This window comes from Salvelinus alpinus, chromosome 19, assembly GCF_045679555.1.
Source record: "Salvelinus alpinus chromosome 19, SLU_Salpinus.1, whole genome shotgun sequence".
Classification (NCBI taxonomy): Eukaryota; Metazoa; Chordata; class Actinopteri; order Salmoniformes; family Salmonidae; genus Salvelinus; species Salvelinus alpinus.
In genome coordinates, this window is record NC_092104.1 from 19,917,281 (window position 1) to 19,944,517 (window position 27,237).

A 27,237-nucleotide genomic window follows, 5' to 3' on the forward strand; every position below is an offset into this window, starting at 1 on the left:
GATGTCATAATTTGAGAACAGAAAACACATGAAACGTGAATAATCGTTCGATACAGGTCATCATATGCCTAGCTTAGAATTCACTCACTTCTTCAATTTCCTTAAAAAATGTTTTTTACTCTATCCTTCATTAGCTTTTGGCATTTTTTTGTTGTCTGTTCTTTGTATCTTCAGTTCTGCATGTCTCCATCAGACATATCAGACTTTATGTTACAGAATCCTGAAAAACATATTAATATTAAGGTTTCACAGTTGTCAGGATGGCCGAGTGGTCTAAGGCGCCAGACTCAAGGTGAGAAACCTTCCTGGTTGTAAGGGTATTCTGGTCTCCGACTGGAGGCGAGGGTTCAAATCCCTCTTCTGACAGAGCACTTCCCTAAAAAAGTATACTTTTGTCAACACCGAGAATTTCTCCAAAGGTTGAAAGGGAAACACATGAACAGTGATTAACAGTTTGATAGATGTCATAATTTGAGAACAGAAAACACATGAAACGTGAATAATCGTTCGATACAGGTCATCATATGCCTAGCTTAGAATTCACTCACTTCTTCAATTTCCTTAAAAAATGTTTTTTACTCTATCCTTCATTAGCTTTTGGCATTTTTTTGTTGTCTGTTCTTTGTATCTTCAGTTCTGCATGTCTCCATCAGACATATCAGACTTTATGTTACAGAATCCTGAAAAACATATTAATATTAAGGTTTCACAGTTGTCAGGATGGCCGAGTGGTCTAAGGCGCCAGACTCAAGGTGAGAAACCTTCCTGGTTATAAGGGTATTCTGGTCTCCGACTGGAGGCGAGGGTTCAAATCCCTCTTCTGACAGAGCTTTTGCCTAAAAAAGTATACTTTTGTCAACACCGAGAATTTCTCCAAAGGTTGAAAGGGAAACACATGAACAGTGATTAATAGTTTGATAGATGTCATAATTTGAGAACAGAAAACACATGAAATGTGAATAATCGTTCGATACAGGTCATCATATGCCTAGTTTAGAATTCAAAAAGTTACTCAATTCCTTTAAAAAAAAGTTTTTTACTATATCTTTCATTACCTTTTAACATTTTTTTCTTTTCTGTTCTTTGTATCTTAAGATCTGCATGTTTCCATCAGACATATCAGACTTTATGTTACAGAATCGTGAAAAAATATGAATTTTAAGGGTTCATAGTTGTCAGGATGGCCGAGTGGTCTAAGGCGCCAGACTCAAGGTGAGAAACCTTCCTGGTTGTAAGGGTATTCTGGTCTCCGACTGGAGGCGAGGGTTCAAATCCCTCTTCTGACAGAGCACTTCCCTAAAAAAGTATACTTTTGTCAACACCGAGAATTTCTCCAAAGGTTGAAAGGGAAACACATGAACAGTGATTAACAGTTTGATAGATGTCATAATTTGAGAACAGAAAACACATGAAACGTGAATAATCGTTCGATACAGGTCATCATATGCCTAGCTTAGAATTCACTCACTTCTTCAATTTCCTTAAAAAATGTTTTTTACTCTATCCTTCATTAGCTTTTGGCATTTTTTTGTTGTCTGTTCTTTGTATCTTCAGTTCTGCATGTCTCCATCAGACATATCAGACTTTATGTTACAGAATCCTGAAAAACATATTAATATTAAGGTTTCACAGTTGTCAGGATGGCCGAGTGGTCTAAGGCGCCAGACTCAAGGTGAGAAACCTTCCTGGTTATAAGGGTATTCTGGTCTCCGACTGGAGGCGAGGGTTCAAATCCCTCTTCTGGCAGAGCTTTTGCCTAAAAAAGTATACTTTTGTCAACACCGAGAATTTCTCCAAAGGTTGAAAGGGAAACACATGAACAGTGATTAATAGTTTGATAGATGTCATAATTTGAGAACAGAAAACACATGAAATGTGAATAATCGTTCGATACAGGTCATCATATGCCTAGTTTAGAATTCAAAAAGTTACTCAATTCCTTTAAAAAAAAGTTTTTTACTATATCTTTCATTACCTTTTAACATTTTTTTCTTTTCTGTTCTTTGTATCTTAAGATCTGCATGTTTCCATCAGACATATCAGACTTTATGTTACAGAATCGTGAAAAAATATGAATTTTATGGGTCATAGTTGTCAGGATGGCCGAGTGGTCTAAGGCGCCAGACACAAGGTGAGAAACCTTCCTGGTTGTAAGGGTATTCTGGTCTCCGACTGGAGGCGAGGGTTCAAATCCCTCTTCTGACAGAGCACTTCCCTAAAAAAGTATACTTTTGTCAACACCGAGAATTTCTCCAAAGGTTGAAAGGGAAACACATGAACAGTGATTAACAGTTTGATAGATGTCATAATTTGAGAACAGAAAACACATGAATCGTGAATAATCGTTTGATACAGGTCATCATATGCCTAGCTTAGAATTCACTCACTTCTTCAATTTCCTTAAAAAATGTTTTTTACTCTATCCTTCATTAGCTTTTGGCATTTTTTTGTTGTCTGTTCTTTGTATCTTCAGTTCTGCATGTCTCCATCAGACATTTCAGACTTTATGTTACAGAATCCTGAAAAACATATTAATATTAAGGTTTCACAGTTGTCAGGATGGCCGAGTGGTCTAAGGCGCTAGACTCAAGGTGAGAAACCTTCCTGGTTGTAAGGGTATTCTGGTCTCCGACTGCAGGTGAGGGTTCAAATCCCTCTTCTGACAGAGCACTTGCCTAAAAAAGTATACTTTTGTCAACACCGAGAATTTCTCCAAAGGTTGAAAGGGAAACACATGAACAGTGATTAACAGTTTGATAGATGTCATAATTTGAGAACAGAAAACACATGAAACGTGAATAATCGTTCGATACAGGTCATCATATGCCTAGCTTAGAATTCACTCACTTCTTCAATTTCCTTAAAAAATGTTTTTTACTCTATCCTTCATTAGCTTTTGGCATTTTTTTGTTGTCTGTTCTTTGTATCTTCAGTTCTGCATGTCTCCATCAGACATATCAGACTTTATGTTACAGAATCCTGAAAAACATATTAATATTAAGGTTTCACAGTTGTCAGGATGGCCGAGTGGTCTAAGGCGCCAGACTCAAGGTGAGAAACCTTCCTGGTTATAAGGGTATTCTGGTCTCCGACTGGAGGCTAGGGTTCAAATCCCTCTTCTGACAGAGCTTTTGCCTAAAAAAGTATACTTTTGTCAACACCGAGAATTTCTCCAAAGGTTGAAAGGGAAACACATGAACAGTGATTAATAGTTTGATAGATGTCATAATTTGAGAACAGAAAACACATGAAATGTGAATAATCGTTCGATACAGGTCATCATATGCCTAGTTTAGAATTCAAAAAGTTACTCAATTCCTTTAAAAAAAAGTTTTTTACTATATCTTTCATTACCTTTTAAAAAAATTTTCTTTTCTGTTCTTTGTATCTTAAGATCTGCATGTTTCCATCAGACATATCAGACTTTATGTAACAGAATCGTGAAAGATGTGAGTTTCAAAGCTTCAGAGTTGTCATAATGTGCGAGTGTCTTAAGAGCCAGACTCAAGGTGAGAAGTTTTCCAGGCTATAGGGGTATTCTGGTGTCCGATTGGAGGCGAGGGTTCAAATCCTTCTTCTGACACAGCTTTTGCCTAAAAAAGTAGCTTTCGGTCAACACCGAGAAATTCTCCAAAGGTTGAAAGGAAAACACATGAACAGTGATTAATAGTTTGATAGATGTCACAATTTGAGAACAGAAAACACATGAAACGTGAATAATCGTTCGATACAGGTCATCATATGCCTAGCTTAGAATTTACTAACTTTTTCAATTTCCTTAAAAAATGTTTTTTACTCTATCTTTCACTTTCTTTTAGCATTTTTTTGTTGTCTGTTCTTTGTATCTTAAGTTCTGCAATTTTCCATCAGACATATCAGACTTTATGTTACAGAATCGTGAAAAAATATGAATTTTAAGGGTTCATAGTTGTCAGGATGGCCGAGTGGTCTAAGGCGCCAGACTCAAGGTGAGAAACCTTCCTGGTTGTAAGGGTATTCTGGTCTCCGACTGGAGGCGAGGGTTCAAATCCCTCTTCTGGCAGAGCTTTTGCCTAAAAAAGTATACTTTTGTCAACACCGAGAATTTCTCCAAAGGTTGAAAGGGAAACACATGAACAGTGATTAATAGTTTGATAGATGTCATAATTTGAGAACAGAAAACACATGAAATGTGAATAATCGTTCGATACAGGTCATCATATGCCTAGTTTAGAATTCAAAAAGTTACTCAATTCCTTTAAAAAAAAGTTTTTTACTATATCTTTCATTACCTTTTAACATTTTTTTCTTTTCTGTTCTTTGTATCTTAAGATCTGCATGTTTCCATCAGACATATCAGACTTTATGTTACAGAATCGTGAAAAAATATGAATTTTAAGGGTTCATAGTTGTCAGGATGGCCGAGTGGTCTAAGGCGCCAGACTCAAGGTGAGAAACCTTCCTGGTTGTAAGGGTATTCTGGTCTCCGACATGAGGCGAGGGTTCAAATCCCTCTTCTGACAGAGCACTTCCCTAAAAAAGTATACTTTTGTCAACACCGAGAATTTCTCCAAAGGTTGAAAGGGAAACACATGAACAGTGATTAACAGTTTGATAGATGTCATAATTTGAGAACAGAAAACACATGAATCGTGAATAATCGTTTGATACAGGTCATCATATGCCTAGCTTAGAATTCACTCACTTCTTCAATTTCCTTAAAAAATGTTTTTTACTCTATCCTTCATTAGCTTTTGGCATTTTTTTGTTGTCTGTTCTTTGTATCTTCAGTTCTGCATGTCTCCATCAGACATATCAGACTTTATGTTACAGAATCCTGAAAAACATATTAATATTAAGGTTTCACAGTTGTCAGGATGGCCGAGTGGTCTAAGGCGCTAGACTCAAGGTGAGAAACCTTCCTGGTTGTAAGGGTATTCTGGTCTCCGACTGCAGGTGAGGGTTCAAATCCCTCTTCTGACAGAGCACTTGCCTAAAAAAGTATACTTTTGTCAACACCGAGAATTTCTCCAAAGGTTGAAAGGGAAACACATGAACAGTGATTAACAGTTTGATAGATGTCATAATTTGAGAACAGAAAACACATGAAACGTGAATAATCGTTCGATACAGGTCATCATATGCCTAGCTTAGAATTCACTCACTTCTTCAATTTCCTTAAAAAATGTTTTTTACTCTATCCTTCATTAGCTTTTGGCATTTTTTTGTTGTCTGTTCTTTGTATCTTCAGTTCTGCATGTCTCCATCAGACATATCAGACTTTATGTTACAGAATCCTGAAAAACATATTAATATTAAGGTTTCACAGTTGTCAGGATGGCCGAGTGGTCTAAGGCGCCAGACTCAAGGTGAGAAACCTTCCTGGTTATAAGGGTATTCTGGTCTCCGACTGGAGGCGAGGGTTCAAATCCCTCTTCTGACAGAGCTTTTGCCTAAAAAAGTATACTTTTGTCAACACCGAGAATTTCTCCAAAGGTTGAAAGGGAAACACATGAACAGTGATTAATAGTTTGATAGATGTCATAATTTGAGAACAGAAAACACATGAAATGTGAATAATCGTTCGATACAGGTCATCATATGCCTAGTTTAGAATTCAAAAAGTTACTCAATTCCTTTAAAAAAAAGTTTTTTACTATATCTTTCATTACCTTTTAACATTTTTTTCTTTTCTGTTCTTTGTATCTTAAGATCTGCATGTTTCCATCAGACATATCAGACTTTATGTAACAGAATCGTGAAAGATGTGAGTTTCAAAGCTTCAGAGTTGTCATAATGTGCGAGTGTCTTAAGAGCCAGACTCAAGGTGAGAAGTTTTCCAGGCTATAGGGGTATTCTGGTGTCCGATTGGAGGCGAGGGTTCAAATCCTTCTTCTGACACAGCTTTTGCCTAAAAAAGTAGCTTTCGGTCAACACCGAGAAATTCTCCAAAGGTTGAAAGGAAAACACATGAACAGTGATTAATAGTTTGATAGATGTCACAATTTGAGAACAGAAAACACATGAAACGTGAATAATCGTTCGATACAGGTCATCATATGCCTAGCTTAGAATTTACTAACTTTTTCAATTTCCTTAAAAAATGTTTTTTACTCTATCTTTCACTTTCTTTTAGCATTTTTTTGTTGTCTGTTCTTTGTATCTTAAGTTCTGCAATTTTCCATCAGACATATCAGACTTTATGTTACAGAATCGTGAAAAAATATGAATTTTAAGGGTTCATAGTTGTCAGGATGGCCGAGTGGTCTAAGGCGCCAGACTCAAGGTGAGAAACCTTCCTGGTTGTAAGGGTATTCTGGTCTCCGACTGGAGGCGAGGGTTCAAATCCCTCTTCTGACAGAGCACTTGCCTAAAAAAGTATACTTTTGTCAACACCGAGAATTTCTCCAAAGGTTGAAAGGGAAACACATGAACAGTGATTAACAGTTTGATAGATGTCATAATTTGAGAACAGAAAACACATGAAACGTGAATAATCGTTCGATACAGGTCATCATATGCCTAGCTTAGAATTCACTCACTTCTTCAATTTCCTTAAAAAATGTTTTTTACTCTATCCTTCATTAGCTTTTGGCATTTTTTTGTTGTCTGTTCTTTGTATCTTCAGTTCTGCATGTCTCCATCAGACATATCAGACTTTATGTTACAGAATCCTGAAAAACATATTAATATTAAGGTTTCACAGTTGTCAGGATGGCCGAGTGGTCTAAGGCGCCAGACTCAAGGTGAGAAACCTTCCTAGTTATAAGGGTATTCTGGTCCCCGAGGCGAGGGTTCAAATCCCTCTTCTGACAAAGCTTTTGCCTAAAAAAGTATACTTTTGTCAACACCGAGAATTTCTCCAAAGGTTGAAAGGGAAACACATGAACAGTGATTAATAGTTTGATAGATGTCATAATTTGAGAACAGAAAACACATGAAATGTGAATAATCGTTCGATACAGGTCATCATATGCCTAGTTTAGAATTCAAAAAGTTACACAATTCCTTTAAAAAAAAAAAAAATCTATATCTTTCATTACCTTTTAACATTTTTTTCTTTTCTGTTCTTTGTATCTTAAGATCTGCATGTTTCCATCAGACATATCAGACTTTATGTTACAGAATCGTGAAAAAATATGAATTTTAAGGGTTCATAGTTGTCAGGATGGCCGAGTGGTCTAAGGCGCCAGACTCAAGGTGAGAAACCTTCCTGGTTGTAAGGGTATTCTGGTCTCCGACTGGAGGCGAGGGTTCAATTCCCTCTTCTGACAGAGCACTTCCCTAAAAAAGTATACATTTGTCAACACTGAGAAATTCTCCAAAGGTTGAAAGGGAAACACATGAACAGTAATTAACAGTTTGATAGATGTCATAATTTGAGAACAGAAAACACATGAAACGTGAATAATCGTTCGATACAGGTCATCATATGCCTAGCTTAGAATTTACTAACTTTTTCAATTTCCTTAAAAAATGTTTTTTACTCTATCTTTCACTTTCTTTTAGCATTTTTTTGTTGTCTGTTCTTTGTATCTTAAGTTCTGCAATTTTCCATCAGACATATCAGACTTTATGTTACAGAATCGTGAAAAAATATGAATTTTAAGGGCTCATAGTTGTCAGGATGGCCGAGTGGTCTAAGGCGCCAGACTCAAGGTGAGAAACCTTCCTGGTTGTAAGGGTATTCTGGTCTCCGACTGGAGGCGAGGGTTCAATTCCCTCTTCTGACAGAGCACTTCCCTAAAAAAGTATACATTTGTCAACACTGAGAATTTCTCCAAAGGTTGAAAGGGAAACACATGAACAGTGATTAACAGTTTGATAGATGTCATAATTTGAGAACAGAAAACACATGAAACGTGAATAATCGTTCGATACAGGTCATCATATGCCTAGCTTAGAATTTACTAACTTTTTCAATTTCCTTAAAAAATGTTTTTTACTCTATCTTTCACTTTCTTTTAGCATTTTTTTGTTGTCTGTTCTTTGTATCTTAAGTTCTGCAATTTTCCATCAGACATATCAGACTTTATGTTACAGAATCGTGAAAAAATATGAATTTTAAGGGCTCATAGTTGTCAGGATGGCCGAGTGGTCTAAGGCGCCAGACTCAAGGTGAGAAACCTTCCTAGTTATAAGGGTATTCTGGTCCCCGAGGCGAGGGTTCAAATCCCTCTTCTGACAAAGCTTTTGCCTAAAAAAGTATACTTTTGTCAACACCGAGAATTTCTCCAAAGGTTGAAAGGGAAACACATGAACAGTGATTAATAGTTTGATAGATGTCATAATTTGAGAACAGAAAACACATGAAATGTGAATAATCGTTCGATACAGGTCATCATATGCCTAGTTTAGAATTCAAAAAGTTACACAATTCCTTTAAAAAAAAAAAAATTACTATATCTTTCATTACCTTTTAACATTTTTTTCTTTTCTGTTCTTTGTATCTTAAGATCTGCATGTTTCCATCAGACATATCAGACTTTATGTTACAGAATCGTGAAAAAATATGAATTTTAAGGGTTCATAGTTGTCAGGATGGCCGAGTGGTCTAAGGCGCCAGACTCAAGGTGAGAAACCTTCCTGGTTGTAAGGGTATTCTGGTCTCCGACTGGAGGCGAGGGTTCAATTCCCTCTTCTGACAGAGCACTTCCCTAAAAAAGTATACATTTGTCAACACTGAGAATTTCTCCAAAGGTTGAAAGGGAAACACATGAACAGTAATTAACAGTTTGATAGATGTCATAATTTGAGAACAGAAAACACATGAAACGTGAATAATCGTTCGATACAGGTCATCATATGCCTAGCTTAGAATTTACTAACTTTTTCAATTTCCTTAAAAAATGTTTTTTACTCTATCTTTCACTTTCTTTTAGCATTTTTTTGTTGTCTGTTCTTTGTATCTTAAGTTCTGCAATTTTCCATCAGACATATCAGACTTTATGTTACAGAATCGTGAAAAAATATGAATTTTAAGGGCTCATAGTTGTCAGGATGGCCGAGTGGTCTAAGGCGCCAGACTCAAGGTGAGAAACCTTCCTGGTTGTAAGGGTATTCTGGTCTCCGACTGGAGGCGAGGGTTCAATTCCCTCTTCTGACAGAGCACTTCCCTAAAAAAGTATACATTTGTCAACACTGAGAATTTCTCCAAAGGTTGAAAGGGAAACACATGAACAGTGATTAACAGTTTGATAGATGTCATAATTTGAGAACAGAAAACACATGAAACGTGAATAATCGTTCGATACAGGTCATCATATGCCTAGCTTAGAATTTACTAACTTTTTCAATTTCCTTAAAAAATGTTTTTTACTCTATCTTTCACTTTCTTTTAGCATTTTTTTGTTGTCTGTTCTTTGTATCTTAAGTTCTGCAATTTTCCATCAGACATATCAGACTTTATGTTACAGAATCGTGAAAAAATATGAATTTTAAGGGCTCATAGTTGTCAGGATGGCCGAGTGGTCTAAGGCGCCAGACTCAAGGTGAGAAACCTTCCTAGTTATAAGGGTATTCTGGTCCCCGAGGCGAGGGTTCAAATCCCTCTTCTGACAAAGCTTTTGCCTAAAAAAGTATACTTTTGTCAACACCGAGAATTTCTCCAAAGGTTGAAAGGGAAACACATGAACAGTGATTAATAGTTTGATAGATGTCATAATTTGAGAACAGAAAACACATGAAATGTGAATAATCGTTCGATACAGGTCATCATATGCCTAGTTTAGAATTCAAAAAGTTACACAATTCCTTTAAAAAAAAAAAAAATCTATATCTTTCATTACCTTTTAACATTTTTTTCTTTTCTGTTCTTTGTATCTTAAGATCTGCATGTTTCCATCAGACATATCAGACTTTATGTTACAGAATCGTGAAAAAATATGAATTTTAAGGGTTCATAGTTGTCAGGATGGCCGAGTGGTCTAAGGCGCCAGACTCAAGGTGAGAAACCTTCCTGGTTGTAAGGGTATTCTGGTCTCCGACTGGAGGCGAGGGTTCAATTCCCTCTTCTGACAGAGCACTTCCCTAAAAAAGTATACATTTGTCAACACTGAGAATTTCTCCAGAGGTTGAAAGGGAAACACATGAACAGTGATTAACAGTTTGATAGATGTCATAATTTGAGAACAGAAAACACATGAAACGTGAATAATCGTTCGATACAGGTCATCATATGCCTAGCTTAGAATTTACTAACTTTTTCAATTTCCTTAAAAAATGTTTTTTACTCTATCTTTCACTTTCTTTTAGCATTTTTTTGTTGTCTGTTCTTTGTATCTTAAGTTCTGCAATTTTCCATCAGACATATCAGACTTTATGTTACAGAATCGTGAAAAAATATGAATTTTAAGGGCTCATAGTTGTCAGGATGGCCGAGTGGTCTAAGGCGCCAGACTCAAGGTGAGAAACCTTCCTGGTTGTAAGGGTATTCTGGTCTCCGACTGGAGGCGAGGGTTCAAATCCCTCTTCTGACAGAGCACTTGCCTAAAAAAGTATACTTTTGTCAACACCGAGAATTTCTCCAAAGGTTGAAAGGGAAACACATGAACAGTGATTAACAGTTTGATAGATGTCATAATTTGAGAACAGAAAACACATGAAACGTGAATAATCGTTCGATACAGGTCATCATATGCCTAGCTTAGAATTCACTCACTTCTTCAATTTCCTTAAAAAATGTTTTTTACTCTATCCTTCATTAGCTTTTGGCATTTTTTTGTTGTCTGTTCTTTGTATCTTCAGTTCTGCATGTCTCCATCAGACATATCAGACTTTATGTTACAGAATCCTGAAAAACATATTAATATTAAGGTTTCACAGTTGTCAGGATGGCCGAGTGGTCTAAGGCGCTAGACTCAAGTTGAGAAACCTTCCTGGTTGTAAGGGTATTCTGGTCTCCGACTGCAGGTGAGGGTTCAAATCCCTCTTCTGACAGAGCACTTGCCTAAAAAAGTATACTTTTGTCAACACCGAGAATTTCTCCAAAGGTTGAAAGGGAAACACATGAACAGTGATTAACAGTTTGATAGATGTCATAATTTGAGAACAGAAAACACATGAAACGTGAATAATCGTTCGATACAGGTCATCATATGCCTAGCTTAGAATTCACTCACTTCTTCAATTTCCTTAAAAAATGTTTTTTACTCTATCCTTCATTAGCTTTTGGCATTTTTTTGTTGTCTGTTCTTTGTATCTTCAGTTCTGCATGTCTCCATCAGACATATCAGACTTTATGTTACAGAATCCTGAAAAACATATTAATATTAAGGTTTCACAGTTGTCAGGTTGGCCGAGTGGTCTAAGGCACCAGACTCAAGGTGAGAAACCTTCCTGGTTATAATGGTATTCTGTTCTCCGACTGGAGGCGAGGGTTCAAATCCCTCTTCTGGCAGAGCTTTTGCCTAAAAAAGTATACTTTTGTCAACACCGAGAATTTCTCCAAAGGTTGAAAGGGAAACACATGAACAGTGATTAATAGTTTGATAGATGTCATAATTTGAGAACAGAAAACACATGAAATGTGAATAATCGTTCGATACAGGTCATCATATGCCTAGTTTAGAATTCAAAAAGTTACTCAATTCCTTTAAAAAAAAGTTTTTTACTATATCTTTCATTACCTTTTAACATTTTTTTCTTTTCTGTTCTTTGTATCTTAAGATCTGCATGTTTCCATCAGACATATCAGACTTTATGTTACAGAATCGTGAAAAAATATGAATTTTAAGGGTTCATACTTGTCATAATGGCCGAGTGGTCTAAGGCGCCAGACTCAAGGTGAGAAACCTTCCTGGTTATAAGGGTATTCTGGTCTCCAACTGCAGGCGAGGGTTCAAATCCCTCTTCTGACAGAGCACTTCCCTAAAAAAGTATACTATTGTCAACACCGAGAATTTCTCCAAAGGTTGAAAGGGAAACACATGAACAGTGATTAACAGTTTGATAGATGTCATAATTTGAGAACAGAAAACACATGAATCGTGAATAATCGTTTGATACAGGTCATCATATGCCTAGCTTAGAATTCACTCACTTCTTCAATTTCCTTAAAAAATGTTTTTTACTCTATCCTTCATTAGCTTTTGGCATTTTTTTGTTGTCTGTTCTTTGTATCTTCAGTTCTGCATGTCTCCATCAGACATATCAGACTTTATGTTACAGAATCCTGAAAAACATATTAATATTAAGGTTGCACAGTTGTCAGGATGGCCGAGTGGTCTAAGGCGCCAGACTCAAGGTGAGAAACCTTCCTGGTTATAAGGGTATTCTGGTCTCCGACTGGAGGCGAGGGTTCAAATCCCTCTTCTGACAGAGCTTTTGCCTAAAAAAGTATACTTTTGTCAACACCGAGAATTTCTCCAAAGGTTGAAAGGGAAACACATGAACAGTGATTAATAGTTTGATAGATGTCATAATTTGAGAACAGAAAACACATGAAATGTGAATAATCGTTCGATACAGGTCATCATATGCCTAGTTTAGAATTCAAAAAGTTACTCAATTCCTTTAAAAAAAAGTTTTTTACTATATCTTTCATTACCTTTTAAAAAAAAATTCTTTTCTGTTCTTTGTATCTTAAGATCTGCATGTTTCCATCAGACATATCAGACTTTATGTAACAGAATCGTGAAAGATGTGAGTTTCAAAGCTTCAGAGTTGTCATAATGTGCGAGTGTCTTAAGAGCCAGACTCAAGGTGAGAAGTTTTCCAAGCTATAGGGGTATTCTGGTGTCCGATTGGAGGCGAGGGTTCAAATCCTTCTTCTGACACAGCTTTTGCCTAAAAAAGTAGCTTTCGGTCAACACCGAGAAATTCTCCAAAGGTTGAAAGGAAAACACATGAACAGTGATTAATAGTTTGATAGATGTCACAATTTGAGAACAGAAAACACATGAAACGTGAATAATCGTTCGATACAGGTCATCATATGCCTAGCTTAGAATTTACTAACTTTTTCAATTTCCTTAAAAAATGTTTTTTACTCTATCTTTCACTTTCTTTTAGCATTTTTTTGTTGTCTGTTCTTTGTATCTTAAGTTCTGCAATTTTCCATCAGACATATCAGACTTTATGTTACAGAATCGTGAAAAAATATGAATTTTAAGGGCTCATAGTTGTCAGGATGGCCGAGTGGTCTAAGGCGCCAGACTCAAGGTGAGAAACCTTCCTGGTTGTAAGGGTATTCTGGTCTCCGACTGGAGGCGAGGGTTCAAATCCCTCTTCTGACAGAGCACTTGCCTAAAAAAGTATACTTTTGTCAACACCGAGAATTTCTCCAAAGGTTGAAAGGGAAACACATGAACAGTGATTAACAGTTTGATAGATGTCATAATTTGAGAACAGAAAACACATGAAACGTGAATAATCGTTCGATACAGGTCATCATATGCCTAGCTTAGAATTCACTCACTTCTTCAATTTCCTTAAAAAATGTTTTTTACTCTATCCTTCATTAGCTTTTGGCATTTTTTTGTTGTCTGTTCTTTGTATCTTCAGTTCTGCATGTCTCCATCAGACATATCAGACTTTATGTTACAGAATCCTGAAAAACATATTAATATTAAGGTTTCACAGTTGTCAGGATGGCCGAGTGGTCTAAGGCGCTAGACTCAAGTTGAGAAACCTTCCTGGTTGTAAGGGTATTCTGGTCTCCGACTGCAGGTGAGGGTTCAAATCCCTCTTCTGACAGAGCACTTGCCTAAAAAAGTATACTTTTGTCAACACCGAGAATTTCTCCAAAGGTTGAAAGGGAAACACATGAACAGTGATTAACAGTTTGATAGATGTCATAATTTGAGAACAGAAAACACATGAAACGTGAATAATCGTTCGATACAGGTCATCATATGCCTAGCTTAGAATTCACTCACTTCTTCAATTTCCTTAAAAAATGTTTTTTACTCTATCCTTCATTAGCTTTTGGCATTTTTTTGTTGTCTGTTCTTTGTATCTTCAGTTCTGCATGTCTCCATCAGACATATCAGACTTTATGTTACAGAATCCTGAAAAACATATTAATATTAAGGTTTCACAGTTGTCAGGATGGCCGAGTGGTCTAAGGCACCAGACTCAAGGTGAGAAACCTTCCTGGTTATAAGGGTATTCTGTTCTCCGACTGGAGGCGAGGGTTCAAATCCCTCTTCTGGCAGAGCTTTTGCCTAAAAAAGTATACTTTTGTCAACACCGAGAATTTCTCCAAAGGTTGAAAGGGAAACACATGAACAGTGATTAATAGTTTGATAGATGTCATAATTTGAGAACAGAAAACACATGAAATGTGAATAATCGTTCGATACAGGTCATCATATGCCTAGTTTAGAATTCAAAAAGTTACTCAATTCCTTTAAAAAAAAGTTTTTTACTATATCTTTCATTACCTTTTAAAAAAAATTTCTTTTCTGTTCTTTGTATCTTAAGATCTGCATGTTTCCATCAGACATATCAGACTTTATGTAACAGAATCGTGAAAGATGTGAGTTTCAAAGCTTCAGAGTTGTCATAATGTGCGAGTGTCTTAAGAGCCAGACTCAAGGTGAGAAGTTTTCCAAGCTATAGGGGTATTCTGGTGTCCGATTGGAGGCGAGGGTTCAAATCCTTCTTCTGACACAGCTTTTGCCTAAAAAAGTAGCTTTCGGTCAACACCGAGAAATTCTCCAAAGGTTGAAAGGAAAACACATGAACAGTGATTAATAGTTTGATAGATGTCACAATTTGAGAACAGAAAACACATGAAACGTGAATAATCGTTCGATACAGGTCATCATATGCCTAGCTTAGAATTTACTAACTTTTTCAATTTCCTTAAAAAATGTTTTTTACTCTATCTTTCACTTTCTTTTAGCATTTTTTTGTTGTCTGTTCTTTGTATCTTAAGTTCTGCAATTTTCCATCAGACATATCAGACTTTATGTTACAGAATCGTGAAAAAATATGAATTTTAAGGGCTCATAGTTGTCAGGATGGCCGAGTGGTCTAAGGCGCCAGACTCAAGGTGAGAAACCTTCCTGGTTGTAAGGGTATTCTGGTCTCCGACTGGAGGCGAGGGTTCAAATCCCTCTTCTGACAGAGCACTTGCCTAAAAAAGTATACTTTTGTCAACACCGAGAATTTCTCCAAAGGTTGAAAGGGAAACACATGAACAGTGATTAACAGTTTGATAGATGTCATAATTTGAGAACAGAAAACACATGAAACGTGAATAATCGTTCGATACAGGTCATCATATGCCTAGCTTAGAATTCACTCACTTCTTCAATTTCCTTAAAAAATGTTTTTTACTCTATCCTTCATTAGCTTTTGGCATTTTTTTGTTGTCTGTTCTTTGTATCTTCAGTTCTGCATGTCTCCATCAGACATATCAGACTTTATGTTACAGAATCCTGAAAAACATATTAATATTAAGGTTTCACAGTTGTCAGGATGGCCGAGTGGTCTAAGGCACCAGACTCAAGGTGAGAAACCTTCCTGGTTATAAGGGTATTCTGTTCTCCGACTGGAGGCGAGGGTTCAAATCCCTCTTCTGGCAGAGCTTTTGCCTAAAAAAGTATACTTTTGTCAACACCGAGAATTTCTCCAAAGGTTGAAAGGGAAACACATGAACAGTGATTAATAGTTTGATAGATGTCATAATTTGAGAACAGAAAACACATGAAATGTGAATAATCGTTCGATACAGGTCATCATATGCCTAGTTTAGAATTCAAAAAGTTACTCAATTCCTTTAAAAAAAAGTTTTTTACTATATCTTTCATTACCTTTTAACATTTTTTTCTTTTCTGTTCTTTGTATCTTAAGATCTGCATGTTTCCATCAGACATATCAGACTTTATGTAACAGAATCGTGAAAGATGTGAGTTTCAAAGCTTCAGAGTTGTCATAATGTGTAGTGTCTTAAGAGCCAGACTCAAGGTGAGAAGTTTTCCAGGCTATAGGGGTATTCTGGTGTCCGATTGGAGGCGAGGGTTCAAATCCTTCTTCTGACACAGCTTTTGCCTAAAAAAGTATACTTTTGTCAACACCGAGAATTTCTCCAAAGGTTGAAAGGGAAACACATGAACAGTGATTAATAGTTTGATAGATGTCATAATTTGAGAACAGAAAACACATGAAATGTGAATAATCGTTCGATACAGGTCATCATATGCCTAGTTTAGAATTCAAAAAGTTACTCAATTCCTTTAAAAAAAAGTTTTTTACTATATCTTTCATTACCTTTTAACATTTTTTTCTTTTCTGTTCTTTGTATCTTAAGATCTGCATGTTTCCATCAGACATATCAGACTTTATGTAACAGAATCGTGAAAGATGTGAGTTTCAAAGCTTCAGAGTTGTCATAATGTGCGAGTGTCTTAAGAGCCAGACTCAAGGTGAGAAGTTTTCCAAGCTATAGGGGTATTCTGGTGTCCGATTGGAGGCGAGGGTTCAAATCCTTCTTCTGACACAGCTTTTGCCTAAAAAAGTAGCTTTCGGTCAACACCGAGAAATTCTCCAAAGGTTGAAAGGAAAACACATGAACAGTGATTAATAGTTTGATAGATGTCACAATTTGAGAACAGAAAACACATGAAACGTGAATAATCGTTCGATACAGGTCATCATATGCCTAGCTTAGAATTTACTAACTTTTTCAATTTCCTTAAAAAATGTTTTTTACTCTATCTTTCACTTTCTTTTAGCATTTTTTTGTTGTCTGTTCTTTGTATCTTAAGTTCTGCAATTTTCCATCAGACATATCAGACTTTATGTTACAGAATCGTGAAAAAATATGAATTTTAAGGGCTCATAGTTGTCAGGATGGCCGAGTGGTCTAAGGCGCCAGACTCAAGGTGAGAAACCTTCCTGGTTGTAAGGGTATTCTGGTCTCCGACTGGAGGCGAGGGTTCAAATCCCTCTTCTGGCAGAGCTTTTGCCTAAAATAGTATACTTTTGTCAACACCGAGAATTTCTCCAAAGGTTGAAAGGGAAACACATGAACAGTGATTAACAGTTTGATAGATGTCATAATTTGAGAACAGAAAACACATGAAACGTGAATAATCGTTCGATACAGGTCATCATATGCCTAGCTTAGAATTCACTCACTTCTTCAATTTCCTTAAAAAATGTTTTTTACTCTATCCTTCATTAGCTTTTGGCATTTTTTTGTTGTCTGTTCTTTGTATCTTCAGTTCTGCATGTCTCCATCAGACATATCAGACTTTATGTTACAGAATCCTGAAAAACATATTAATATTAAGGTTTCACTGTTGTCAGGATGGCCGAGTGGTCTAAGGCGCCAGACTCAAGGTGAGAAACCTTCCTTGTTATAAGGGTATTCTGGTCCCCGAGGCGAGGGTTCAAATCCCTCTTCTGACAAAGCTTTTGCCTAAAAAAGTATACTTTTGTCAACACCGAGAATTTCTCCAAAGGTTGAAAGGGAAACACATGAACAGTGATTAATAGTTTGATAGATGTCATAATTTGAGAACAGAAAACACATGAAATGTGAATAATCGTTCGATACAGGTCATCATATGCCTAGTTTAGAATTCAAAAAGTTACTCAATTCCTTTAAAAAAAATTGTTTTACTATATCTTTCATTACCTTTTAACATTTTTTTCTTTTCTGTTCTTTGTATCTTAAGATCTGCATGTTTCCATCAGACATATCAGACTTTATGTTACAGAATCGTGAAAAAATATGAATTTTAAGGGTTCATAGTTGTCAGGATGGCTCGAGTGGTCTAAGGCGCCAGACTCAAGGTGAGAAACCTTCCTGGTTGTAAGGGTATTCTGGTCTCCGACTGGAGGCGAGGGTTCAAATCCCTCTTCTGACAGAGCACTTGCCAAAAAAGTATACTTTTGTCAACACCGAGAATTTCTCCAAAGGTTGAAAGGGAAACACATGAACAGTGATTAACAGTTTGATAGATGTCATAATTTGAGAACAGAAAACACATGAAACGTGAATAATCGTTCGATACAGGTCATCATATGCCTAGCTTAGAATTCACTCACTTCTTCAATTTCCTTAAAAAATGTTTTTTACTCTATCCTTCATTAGCTTTTGGCATTTTTTTGTTGTCTGTTCTTTGTATCTTCAGTTCTGCATGTCTCCATCAGACATATCAGACTTTATGTTACAGAATCCTGAAAAACATATTAATATTAAGGTTTCACTGTTGTCAGGATGGTGGAGTGGTCTAAGGCGCCAGACTCAAGGTGAGAAAACTTCCTTTTTATAAGGGTATTCTGGTCCCCGAGGCGAGGGTTCAAATCCCTCTTCTGGCAGAGCTTTTGCCTAAAAAAGTATACTTTTGTCAACACCGAGAATTTCTCCAAAGGTTGAAAGGGAAACACATGAACAGTGATTAATAGTTTGATAGATGTCATAATTTGAGAACAGAAAACACATGAAATGTGAATAATCGTTCGATACAGGTCATCATATGCCTAGTTTAGAATTCAAAAAGTTACTCAATTCCTTTAAAAAAAAGTTTTTTACTATATCTTTCATTACCTTTTAACATTTTTTTCTTTTCTGTTCTTTGTATCTTAAGATCTGCATGTTTCCATCAGACATATCAGACTTTATGTAACAGAATCGTGAAAGATGTGAGTTTCAAAGCTTCAGAGTTGTCATAATGTGCGAGTGTCTTAAGAGCCAGACTCAAGGTGAGAAGTTTTCCAAGCTATAGGGGTATTCTGGTGTCCGATTGGAGGCGAGGGTTCAAATCCTTCTTCTGACACAGCTTTTGCCTAAAAAAGTATGCTTTCGGTCAACACCGAGAAATTCTCCAAAGGTTGAAAGGAAAACACATGAACAGTGATTAATAGTTTGATAGATGTCACAATTTGAGAACAGAAAACACATGAAACGTGAATAATCGTTCGATACAGGTCATCATATGCCTAGCTTAGAATTTACTAACTTTTTCAATTTCCTTAAAAAATGTTTTTTACTCTATCTTTCACTTATCTTTTAGCATTTTTTTGTTGTCTGTTCTTTGTATCTTAAGTTCTGCAATTTTCCATCAGACATATCAGACTTTATGTTACAGAATCGTGAAAAAATATGAATTTTAAGGGCTCATAGTTGTCAGGATGGCCGAGTGGTCTAAGGCGCCAGACTCAAGGTGAGAAACCTTCCTGGTTGTAAGGGTATTCTGGTCTCCGACTGGAGGCGAGGGTTCAAATCCCTCTTCTGACAGAGCTTTTGCCTAAAATAGTATACTTTTGTCAACACCGAGAATTTCTCCAAAGGTTGAAAGGGAAACACATGAACAGTGATTAACAGTTTGATAGATGTCATAATTTGAGAACAGAAAACACATGAAACGTGAATAATCGTTCGATACAGGTCATCATATGCCTAGCTTAGAATTCACTCACTTCTTCAATTTCCTTAAAAAATGTTTTTTACTCTATCCTTCATTAGCTTTTGGCATTTTTTTGTTGTCTGTTCTTTGTATCTTCAGTTCTGCATGTCTCCATCAGACATATCAGACTTTATGTTACAGAATCCTGAAAAACATATTAATATTAAGGTTTCACAGTTGTCAGGATGGCCGAGTGGTCTAAGGCGCCAGACTCAAGGTGAGAAACCTTCCTGGTTATAAGGGTATTCTGGTCTCCGACTGGAGGCGAGGGTTCAAATCCCTCTTCTGACAGAGCTTTTGCCTAAAAAAGTATACTTTTGTCAACACCGAGAATTTCTCCAAAGGTTGAAAGGGAAACACATGAACAGTGATTAATAGTTTGATAGATGTCATAATTTGAGAACAGAAAACACATGAAATGTGAATAATCGTTCGATACAGGTCATCATATGCCTAGTTTAGAATTCAAAAAGTTACACAATTCCTTTAAAAAAAATTGTTTTACTATATCTTTCATTACCTTTTAACATTTTTTTCTTTTCTGTTCTTTGTATCTTAAGATCTGCATGTTTCCATCAGACATATCAGACTTTATGTTACAGAATCGTGAAAAAATATGAATTTTAAGGGTTCATAGTTGTCAGGATGGCTCAGTGGTCTAAGGCGCCAGACTCAAGGTGAGAAACCTTCCTGGTTGTAAGGGTATTCTGGTCTCCGACTGGAGGCGAGGGTTCAAATCCCTCTTCTGACAGAGCACTTGCCAAAAAAGTATACTTTTGTCAACACCGAGAATTTCTCCAAAGGTTGAAAGGGAAACACATGAACAGTGATTAATAGTTTGATAGATGTCATAATTTGAGAACAGAAAACACATGAAATGTGAATAATCGTTCGATACAGGTCATCATATGCCTAGCTTAGAATTCACTCACTTCTTCAATTTCCTTAAAAAATGTTTTTTACTCTATCCTTCATTAGCTTTTGGCATTTTTTTGTTGTCTGTTCTTTGTATCTTCAGTTCTGCATGTCTCCATCAGACATATCAGACTTTATGTTACAGAATCCTGAAAAACATATTAATATTATGGTTTCACAGTTGTCAGGATGGTGGAGTGGTCTAAGGCGCCAGACTCAAGGTGAGAAACCTTCCTGGTTATAAGGGTATTCTGGTCTCCGACTGGAGGCGAGGGTTCAAATCCCTCTTCTGACAGAGCTTTTGCCTAAAAAAGTATACTTTTGTCAACACCGAGAATTTCTCCAAAGGTTGAAAGGGAAACACATGAACAGTGATTAATAGTTTGATAGATGTCATAATTTGAGAACAGAAAACACATGAAATGTGAATAATCGTTCGATACAGGTCATCATATGCCTAGTTTAGAATTCAAAAAGTTACTCAATTCCTTTAAAAAAAATTGTTTTACTATATCTTTCATTACCTTTTAACATTTTTTTCTTTTCTGTTCTTTGTATCTTAAGATCTGCATGTTTCCATCAGACATATCAGACTTTATGTTACAGAATCGTGAAAAAATATGAATTTTAAGGGTTCATAGTTGTCAGGATGGCCGAGTGGTCTAAGGCGCCAGACTCAAGGTGAGAAACCTTCCTGGTTGTAAGGGTATTCTGGTCTCCGACTGGAGGCGAGGGTTCAAATCCCTCTTCTGACAGAGCACTTGCCTAAAAAAGTATACTTTTGTCAACACCGAGAATTTCTCCAAAGGTTGAAAGGGAAACACATGAACAGTGATTAACAGTTTGATAGATGTCATAATTTGAGAACAGAAAACACATGAAACGTGAATAATCGTTCGATACAGGTCATCATATGCCTAGCTTAGAATTTACTAACTTTTTCAATTTCCTTAAAAAATGTTTTTTACTCTATCCTTCACTTTCTTTTAGCATTTTTTTGTTGTCTGTTCTTTGTATCTTAAGTTCTGCAATTTTCCATCAGACATATCAGACTTTATGTTACAGAATCGTGAAAAAATATGAATTTTAAGGGTTCATAGTTGTCAGGATGGCCGAGTGGTCTAAGGCGCCAGACTCAAGGTGAGAAACCTTCCTGGTTGTAAGGGTATTCTGGTCTCCGACTGGAGGCGAGGGTTCAAATCCCTCTTCTGACAGAGTACTTCCCTAAAAAAGTATACATTTGTCAACACCGAGAATTTCTCCAAAGGTTGAAAGGGAAACACATGAACAGTGATTAACAGTTTGATAGATGTCATAATTTGAGAACAGAAAACACGTGAATAATCGTTCGATACAGGTCATCATATGCCTAGCTTAGAATTCACTCACTTCTTCAATTTCCTTAAAAAATGTTTTTTACTCTATCCTTCATTAGCTTTTGGCATTTTTTTGTTGTCTGTTCTTTGTATCTTCAGTTCTGCATGTCTCCATCAGACATATCAGACTTTATGTTACAGAATCCTGAAAAACATATTAATATTAAGGGTTCACAGTTGTCAGGATGGCCGAGTGGTCTAAGGCGCCGGACTCAAGGTGAGAAACCTTCCTGGTTATAAGGGTATTCTGGTCTCCGACTGGAGGCGAGGGTTCAAATCCCTCTTCTGACAGAGCACTTGCCAAAAAAGTATACTTTTGTCAACACCGAGAATTTCTCCAAAGGTTGAAAGGGAAACACATGAACAGTGATTAATAGTTTGATAGATGTCATAATTTGAGAACAGAAAACACATGAAATGTGAATAATCGTTCGATACAGGTCATCATATGCCTAGTTTAGAATTCAAAAAGTTACTCAATTCCTTTAAAAAAAGTATTTTACTATATCTTTCATTACCTTTTAACATTTTTTTCTTTTCTGTTCTTTGTATCTTAAGATCTGCATGTTTCCATCAGACATATCAGACTTTATGTAACAGAATCGTGAAAGATGTGAGTTTCAAAGCTTCAGAGTTGTCATAATGTGCGAGTGTCTTAAGAGCCAGACTCAAGGTGAGAAGTTTTCCAGGCTATAGGGGTATTCTGGTGTCCGATTGGAGGCGAGGGTTCAAATCCTTCTTCTGACACAGCTTTTGCCTAAAAAAGTAGCTTTCGGTCAACACCGAGAAATTCTCCAAAGGTTGAAAGGAAAACACATGAACAGTGATTAATAGTTTGATAGATGTCACAATTTGAGAACAGAAAACACATGAAACGTGAATAATCGTTTGATACAGGTCATCATATGCCTAGCTTAGAATTTACTAACTTTTTCAATTTCCTTAAAAAATGTTTTTTACTCTATTTTTCACTTTCTTTTAGCATTTTTTTGTTGTCTGTTCTTTGTATCTTAAGTTCTGCAATTTTCCATCAGACATATCAGACTTTATGTTACAGAATCGTGAAAAAATATGAATTTTAAGGGTTCATAGTTGTCAGGATGGCCGAGTGGTCTAAGGCGCCAGACTCAAGGTGAGAAACCTTCCTGGTTGTAAGGGTATTCCGGTCTCCGACTGGAGGCGAGGGTTCAAATCCCTCTTCTGACAGAGCACTTGCCTAAAAAAGTATACTTTTGTCAACACCGAGAATTTCTCCAAAGGTTGAAAGGGAAACACATGAACAGTGATTAACAGTTTGATAGATGTCATAATTTGAGAACAGAAAACACATGAAACGTGAATAATCGTTCGATACAGGTCATCATATGCCTAGCTTAGAATTCACTCACTTCTTCAATTTCCTTAAAACATGTTTTTTACTCTATCCTTCATTAGCTTTTGGCATTTTTTTGTTGTCTGTTCTTTGTATCTTCAGTTCTGCCTGTCTCCATCAGACATATCAGACTTTTTTCTTACAGAATCCTGAAAAACATATTAATATTAACATTTCACAGTTGTCAGGATGGCCGAGTGGTCCAAGGCGCCAGACTCAAGGTGAGAAACCTTCCTGGTTGTAAGGGTATTCTGGTCTCCGACTGGAGGCGAGGGTTCAAATCCCTCTTCTGACAGAGCTCTTGCCTAAAAAAGTATACTTTTGTCAACACCGAGAATTTCTCCAAAGGTTGAAAGGGAAACACATGAACAGTGATTAATAGTTTGATAGATGTCATAATTTGAGAACAGAAAACACATGAAATGTGAATAATCGTTCGATACAGGTCATCATATGTGTAACAGGGTTATATTGGTGATTCCCCTTGCCACTTTATTGTTAAGCCAATGGGTCTTTAGTTTTAGTTTTGTCTTGCCTTCACCTACTCAACATGGCATCTTATTGGCTGGTTTGCGTAGCTTGCTTACGAGGGAGGATGTTTCAGTTAGAATCGTCCCAGTGAACAAGCACCAAACCAGCGGTAAGTTGTTGGTTGCAAAGCACTGTACTCAAAAGTGATTTTTATACTCCCAAGTGATGATTTAAATGTACAATTTATATCAACCGGTTTGTAAATGTTATTCGAACATCACACATAAGATGCAGTGTTTTTTGGAGAATATTGGTTGTGCATTTTGTTGTAAAGAATTCCCGCCAGTACTAGCTAGCAACTTACTGTGTCTGGTGGGGGGGGTTCATATATTTTGTACAGTGCGTGAGTGCAGAGTTTGGATGGTGAGCCGTGCATTGCATGACGTGCAATTTTGTGCTGTTCCTACCAGGTACATTGTTAAAGATATTAAATTGTAATTGTATTATTATGGTAACTACATGCCCCAGTGAACAAGCACCAAACCAGCGTGCGTGAGTGCAGAGTTTGGATGGTGAGCCGTGCATTGCATGACGTGCAATTTTGTGCTGTTCCTACCAGAATAAATCTCCATGACTGGTGCTACACTTTGGAGTTCGTGTCGAGGATTGATTGTACACAACGCAAGAAGAGTACTGTTACAGTGGTGCCGTGACCGTTCTTCTGGATCGGATCATCCTTCGCTGGATTTCCATCTCAGAACTTCGCCGTGGTTGCCGTTGAAGAACCAGATAAGACGTTGCTGGTGCAGTATAGTGCGATATCGCATTTCGCCACAAGAGGGCGCCACCAACGTTTTATTATCGGAATTGATGATTTCTCTGGCTGAGACACTTCACAGATAAACGATAACTTTTGTGTTACTTGTTTATTTGCAATTCTATTGTATATCTGATATAAGTAGGGTGAGTTTTACCAGTGTACTAGATATAGGTTAGATTTTGACGTGAGGTTAAAGAAAGAAATATATATATGCATTTTTTTGCTATTTACATTTTTATTAGTGTGTTGATTTCCCATTGTTAAAATGGAAGGTGTTGGGAGAGGTAGGGGTTTCCTGTCATTTAATCTGTCTCCATCTGTTGGTAGGGGTTCAGGCAAAATTCCAGTTGCTTCTACACCTATGCCTAAACTGGAGGGTTTTGGGAGTTTTGATGATAGTTTGCCAATGGAAACGCCCAAGGATGTGTATGGAAGAGGTTTGCCAAATACAGGGAGTGGGGAGGTCTCCATGGATTTCATAGCAGACATAGTACAGCAGATTGGTCATTCCATTGGGGAGAACATTGCCTCCTGTTTGGAGTCAAAGGCAATTGTTGGACATGTTGGGGACAATGTTATGGGGAATGCATGCAGCTCTAGGGGTTTGGATGTGTCAGGCCTGAACCTGGTATTGAAGTCTGATATCAGGGAACCGGTGTACTTTCGGGGGGATGGCTCTGAAAAGTGCACAGTGCATGAGTGGGAGGATATGGTCATGGTTTACATGCGTAAGAGGGGTGTATCTGTGATGGACCAAGCTGTTGAGGTTATGGGTAGGCTTATGGGAAGGGCCCGTGATGTTGTTAAAGTGGGCATACGCAGCAATCCCTCTGTTGATTTATCTAAAGGCCCGAGTCCCATCTTTGACATACTGAAACAACATTTTAGTGACACTGCTTTTTCAAGCATGCCCCTCGCTGACTTTTATGCCACATTACCTCTGACTGATGAACAACCATTTGACTATTGGCTCAGACTCAACAGGGCTATGGAGGTTGCTGAAGATTGTCTAAAGAGACAGAAAAAAAGTGTTGAAGACCCATCTCGTGAGCTCACAGTCATGTTCATCAGACATTGCCCTAGCGCTGAACTGTCCCTTATCTTTAAGTGCAAGCCATTACAGCAGTGGACTGCTGCAGATGTTCATGAGAGGCTGGATGAATACAGGAGGGAGCAGAGGTACTCTCACTTATCTAAGGTGACCCCAGCCATCACAACAATGAAGCAGGAAGTTGGTGCTGTCATGCCGATCACCATGCCTGCTGTGAGGCCCATCATGGAAGTACCCAATACGTTGCCTTACCCAGCCCAGACTATTCAGGGCTCAGCTGAGCCGATGGAACGTATCCTTGCAATGCTGGAGCGTGTGCTGGAGCAGAGACCACAACAGTCTGACCATAGGTTCCAAAAAGGGAATAGGAGCAAAGTGAAGTCTAATGGGCCATGTAACGTGTGCGGGGATGCTGGACATGATACTTACTTTCACTGCAGGGCCAATCACCTCTGCTTTCTTTGTCATGTAGCTGGCCACGCACGCTCTCAGTGCCCCAAGGCCGCAGCTCTGAGCACAGCTGGTGGAGTCCCTACAGTAACCACTGCTCAGCTCCCGGAAAACTAGTAGGCCTGCATGTAGAAGGGGAGAGTGTTGGGCCTTTTGTAGAGTCCCCATCGGTGAGAGCTGTTGATTTGGAGTCTGTATATAAAAGTGTTTGTGACGAAATGGAGACTGAGAAGAGTATCATAATGCAGAACACACAGAGGCTTTCTGCACATGATGATTTATTTTATGCCAAGGTGTTAATAGGAGGAGAAGTGGAAGTGAGAGCTATGCTTGACAGTGGATCCATGGCTTGTACCTTGAGCTCTAGGGTCTTACCTGAACTGTTGCGTGCAGGAGTGTTGAAAAGTCCATCATTGAGTCCTACAGAGGTAGTCTTGGTTGGTTGTGGTGGGTTGAAGACGCGGCCTTTGGGAGTATGTGAGCTGGAGATGGAGGTGTACGGATGTAGAGTTGCCGTGCCTACACTGGTGGTTGAAGGCCAGAGTGATGACCTCATCTTGGGCAGCAATCTCCTAAAGCACTTGATTCGCCACCTGAAGACGGATGGAGATCTCTGGAAGAGGGTTTATACTCCTGTGTGTGACGGGGGTGAGGAGAGCAAGCTAATCAAAATGATGGCTAATGTGGAGAGATGGAGAGACGGTGAAGTACCTGACAAAGTTGGAACTGTGAGACTAAAAGGGGCTGTGACTCTAGAGCCTATGCAGGAGCACTTAGTCTGGGGCAGACTACGAAACACTCAGAATCTATCAGCGGGCAGTGCTGTTCTCATTGAGCCCAGCAGTTCAAGGTCAACACCAAGGTCAATACTGGTAGGGAGGACAGTAGCTCTATTGCGGGGGGATGGGTGGCTCCCTGTTAGAGTGATAAACCCTTCTCAGAAGACAGTGACTTTGAGACGAAACGCCACTCTAGCCGATGTCTTTCCTTGCATGGCTCTAGAGGACTTTGACTGTTCGTGTGTGAATGATGATTCATCAGCAGCTTTGCAGCAGCAAGTGCAGAGAACGGCTGATATACTCACTGACTGCCAAGATGACTTGACACTGACTGATGACGGTTCCAGCCAACTTCACGATACTGACGGACCTGACAGTTCAAGCGATCCTGAGGTCTTACGTGACTTAGGTTTGACTGATATTGATGTCAACTCCTGTCAAGCGTCTCCTGCTGGTAAGAAGAAACTCATCCAACTCATAGCTGAGTACCAGTCTATTTTTTCCAGGCACAAGTTGGATTGTGGAAAAGCTTCCGGATGTCTTCACCGCATTCACCTGAGTGATGAGAAACCCTTTCGGATGCCCTACCGACGCCTTTCACCAAATCATTATGAGAAGCTCAAACAAGCATTGAATGAGATGGAAGAACGTGAAATCATA

At 37.8% G+C, this 27,237-nt stretch overlaps 14 non-coding genes across 14 annotated transcripts; all 14 read left to right on the top strand.

Annotated features, from left to right (window-relative positions):
* The first annotated feature begins 254 nt into the window (after positions 1 to 254).
* trnal-caa (transfer RNA leucine (anticodon CAA)) lies at positions 255 to 366 on the top strand. The gene is made up of 2 exons: positions 255 to 292; positions 321 to 366. It is a non-coding gene; the product is annotated as a tRNA-Leu (tRNA).
* Positions 367 to 714: 348 nt separating this feature from the next.
* Positions 715 to 826, top strand: trnal-caa (transfer RNA leucine (anticodon CAA)). The gene is made up of 2 exons: positions 715 to 752; positions 781 to 826. It is a non-coding gene; the product is annotated as a tRNA-Leu (tRNA).
* A 348-nt stretch (positions 827 to 1,174) lies between these two features.
* Positions 1,175 to 1,286, top strand: trnal-caa (transfer RNA leucine (anticodon CAA)). Its single transcript has 2 exons — positions 1,175 to 1,212; positions 1,241 to 1,286. It is a non-coding gene; the product is annotated as a tRNA-Leu (tRNA).
* A 4,024-nt stretch (positions 1,287 to 5,310) lies between these two features.
* trnal-caa (transfer RNA leucine (anticodon CAA)) lies at positions 5,311 to 5,422 on the top strand. The gene is made up of 2 exons: positions 5,311 to 5,348; positions 5,377 to 5,422. It is a non-coding gene; the product is annotated as a tRNA-Leu (tRNA).
* Positions 5,423 to 6,227: 805 nt separating this feature from the next.
* trnal-caa (transfer RNA leucine (anticodon CAA)) lies at positions 6,228 to 6,339 on the top strand. The gene is made up of 2 exons: positions 6,228 to 6,265; positions 6,294 to 6,339. It is a non-coding gene; the product is annotated as a tRNA-Leu (tRNA).
* A 4,006-nt stretch (positions 6,340 to 10,345) lies between these two features.
* trnal-caa (transfer RNA leucine (anticodon CAA)) lies at positions 10,346 to 10,457 on the top strand. The gene is made up of 2 exons: positions 10,346 to 10,383; positions 10,412 to 10,457. It is a non-coding gene; the product is annotated as a tRNA-Leu (tRNA).
* Positions 10,458 to 12,185: 1,728 nt separating this feature from the next.
* On the top strand, positions 12,186 to 12,297 carry trnal-caa (transfer RNA leucine (anticodon CAA)). The gene is made up of 2 exons: positions 12,186 to 12,223; positions 12,252 to 12,297. It is a non-coding gene; the product is annotated as a tRNA-Leu (tRNA).
* Positions 12,298 to 13,102: 805 nt separating this feature from the next.
* Positions 13,103 to 13,214, top strand: trnal-caa (transfer RNA leucine (anticodon CAA)). Its single transcript has 2 exons — positions 13,103 to 13,140; positions 13,169 to 13,214. It is a non-coding gene; the product is annotated as a tRNA-Leu (tRNA).
* Positions 13,215 to 14,939: 1,725 nt separating this feature from the next.
* trnal-caa (transfer RNA leucine (anticodon CAA)) lies at positions 14,940 to 15,051 on the top strand. The gene is made up of 2 exons: positions 14,940 to 14,977; positions 15,006 to 15,051. It is a non-coding gene; the product is annotated as a tRNA-Leu (tRNA).
* A 4,011-nt stretch (positions 15,052 to 19,062) lies between these two features.
* trnal-caa (transfer RNA leucine (anticodon CAA)) lies at positions 19,063 to 19,174 on the top strand. Its single transcript has 2 exons — positions 19,063 to 19,100; positions 19,129 to 19,174. It is a non-coding gene; the product is annotated as a tRNA-Leu (tRNA).
* Positions 19,175 to 19,522: 348 nt separating this feature from the next.
* On the top strand, positions 19,523 to 19,634 carry trnal-caa (transfer RNA leucine (anticodon CAA)). Its single transcript has 2 exons — positions 19,523 to 19,560; positions 19,589 to 19,634. It is a non-coding gene; the product is annotated as a tRNA-Leu (tRNA).
* A 1,267-nt stretch (positions 19,635 to 20,901) lies between these two features.
* trnal-caa (transfer RNA leucine (anticodon CAA)) lies at positions 20,902 to 21,013 on the top strand. Its single transcript has 2 exons — positions 20,902 to 20,939; positions 20,968 to 21,013. It is a non-coding gene; the product is annotated as a tRNA-Leu (tRNA).
* A 347-nt stretch (positions 21,014 to 21,360) lies between these two features.
* On the top strand, positions 21,361 to 21,472 carry trnal-caa (transfer RNA leucine (anticodon CAA)). The gene is made up of 2 exons: positions 21,361 to 21,398; positions 21,427 to 21,472. It is a non-coding gene; the product is annotated as a tRNA-Leu (tRNA).
* Positions 21,473 to 23,189: 1,717 nt separating this feature from the next.
* Positions 23,190 to 23,301, top strand: trnal-caa (transfer RNA leucine (anticodon CAA)). The gene is made up of 2 exons: positions 23,190 to 23,227; positions 23,256 to 23,301. It is a non-coding gene; the product is annotated as a tRNA-Leu (tRNA).
* Positions 23,302 to 27,237: the final 3,936 nt, after the last annotated feature.